This window comes from Penaeus japonicus, unplaced genomic scaffold (assembly GCF_977035675.1).
Source record: "Penaeus japonicus unplaced genomic scaffold, GWHDUDI00000001_assembly GWHDUDI00000031, whole genome shotgun sequence".
Taxonomy (NCBI): Eukaryota; Metazoa; Arthropoda; class Malacostraca; order Decapoda; family Penaeidae; genus Penaeus; species Penaeus japonicus.
In genome coordinates, this window is record NW_028234433.1 from 15,928,575 (window position 1) to 15,931,074 (window position 2,500).

The 2,500-nt window shown below is 33.5% G+C and overlaps 1 protein-coding gene across 3 annotated transcripts in view; it reads left to right on the forward strand.

The window, feature by feature from the left end:
- LOC122249502 (MAF bZIP transcription factor K) overlaps positions 1-2,500 on the forward strand; it is a 19,461-nt gene that overhangs the window by 262 nt on the left and 16,699 nt on the right. The window contains exon 1 of one of the 3 annotated variants that reach the window (XM_086555773.1): positions 38-57. The exons of the other annotated variants lie outside the window; for them this stretch is intronic. The gene's annotated coding sequence lies outside the window, so the exon portion shown is untranslated. Of the gene's footprint in view, positions 1-37; positions 58-2,500 lie in introns of those variants that run through there. 3 annotated transcript variants of the gene reach the window in all.

The window sequence follows — 2,500 nt, forward strand, 5'->3', positions numbered from 1 at the left end:
CGGGTGGTTTGTTTTCACGCAAGTTGGAGAGGTTGTCTTTTGAGGTGTTTGAAAAAGGTATGATCGAAGGTGTTTCCGTGAGGGCTCGAGGTGGTATCCCCTGGCCATATGGTATGAGGAATCAGGGACCAACACGAGACAAGGACGTGTATTTACTCTCGTTCTGGAAGCCATATCTCATGCACAAGCGGGGCAGATATAGAGTTCATACTGCAGGCTTACCTATTTTGAGTGACAACTTTGTGTTTTGGCGAATTTTCGATGGAAAAAACTGGGTAAGGTGCAGTTGAAAGTTTCAAGGTGATCTGGGTTGTTCTCTTCATAAAACAGAAATGATCTACTCTCTTGTGTTATACTTTTCTTGGGTGATATTTATGAATTCATATGTCTTTGGGTATTTATGCATTAGAAATCAATGAGATTGTAATGAAAAATGAGAAATTTAGCTCTCATACTTTTTGGTGTAAAGAAATTAAAAGGAAGACAATCTTGTGCTAAACAAGACTCTAAGCTGGTTGAACCATATTGAAAATTTTCCATGGTTTATGAAAATATGAGAAAAAAATGTGTGTTCATGGTTAAGTGCTATATTATAGCTCTTGTTATCCTGTCTTTGCTCTTAGATTCTTACTAACGAGTATTATTTTGTTGATGAATTATTATCTGAATGCGATTGATTCAAATACTTTTCCCATTGAAGAACAGAAGTTAGTGCTACGATATGTCAAAATTTTAGATCTGAAAGCTGCTGTAGATCAGAATATTTTAGGTGTGTAACTGGCAACTAAGTATGATAAAATACCAGCTGGACATAGGGTAGGAGTATATTTCACACTTATAACATCTTTTACTCATGAATATACCCCTTCAGCTTGTTCAGTCTAGTTGCCCAAGCTTTAGTACCAGACATATATGAACCATAGGATTTTATTGCATAGTCAGTGTAATTGCATTTTTGTGAGGTATTTAAACCCGTTAATGATAGGTAACAAGATATCACCCCAAGTGGTGGCAGCACCAGCCATTGGGGACGAGATATTTTGTCTTGGCTATCCTCCTGGCCAGTGTGCTGGGTGATTGAGTGTGTAGTGCTTGGTTGCGGCCAGTGTGGACAAATGGCCCTAGGTCTTAGGCTTGCGCGTTTGAAATATCCCGGTGTTTTGACCATTTGGAGCCAAAACATCCCTGTCGGCAACAGGTTAAAAAAAAGGATCATTAAATTAAAAATATACAAGAAGATTGAGTTGAATTTATTATATTTGGACAAACACTCCATTTTTGGAGTGAAAATGTCATGATATAAATGTGTTTATTGCAATTTCTTTTTTATTATATTCTCAGATGCTTTCAGAAGTTGTCTAGAAAATGTTGATATCTTACACTAAAAAAAGAGTTTTGTCTAAGTAATCTTATATGATAAAATTTCAACACTAATATCAGTTGAGAAAAACAATTGAACAGTCAATATCATTCTCTGTGTAATGAAAGAAGTGACATTTCTATCTTCAATTTTATAAGTGAAAAGTTATTATTATTTTTTAAAATTTATAATCATGAGAATATCCTGATTTTTATTTGTCCAATTTTGGTTACTTGTGTTATGAAACAAACACCTGTCTGAGCAAGGAACTGTTTTGAAAAAAGTTTTGACCATGCATTAGAATTTTTGTATATATATATATATATATATATATATATATATATATATATATATATATATATATATATATATATATATATATATTTGCAGTCATACAAAAGGATTATTTCTTGCTTTCCTGTGATTCTTGATTGTTTTTATTAATGATAGGTATCTGGCCACACATCGTACAATTATACCAATTTTTCTGATTTTACTGGATGTGCTGTATTCTCATATAATGAAATCTATGTGTAGGGAATTTAGCTAGTGTTTATTTGTCAAGCATAAGAGAAAAGTAGAGGTAAGAAGGTTAGATATGTATTTTTAAAAATTATCTATCATCAACCCCTAAGAACCTCAAAACCTTCAGCTTCTTTGTCCCCCAAAATTCATAAAAAGGCTCATTTATTCAAGTTTCATCAGGGCAAATTTTGGTTTGTAATATTTTGAGCTTGATTTTAAGTATCATAAGTTGTATTTTTCATTGTCTTATATCATATACATACCACACAGTCTGTATGTAAGGCTCAAGAGGATGGCAGGGGGAGCATGTCAAACATTACAAGATATATTAGTGTACACTAGATGAGTCTTATTCATAACTAAAAGGACACAGGAAAAAAGCCCAGTAGATTCTGACAGCTTGGCCATGATTGTGGAGAATAGTAAAGGCTGGGACATTAGCCTTTATGGGTCAAATAATATATTGAATCCAGGATTTATCTGCAGCTGACATGAATTCTTGAAAATATTCTTGCTGATACTATGTGTTTAATCATATCCAGAATATACAATTTAAACTGGCAGTTTCTAAAAGTTCCAGAAATGACCCTAATCCATTTGCAAGTAAAGCAGCCA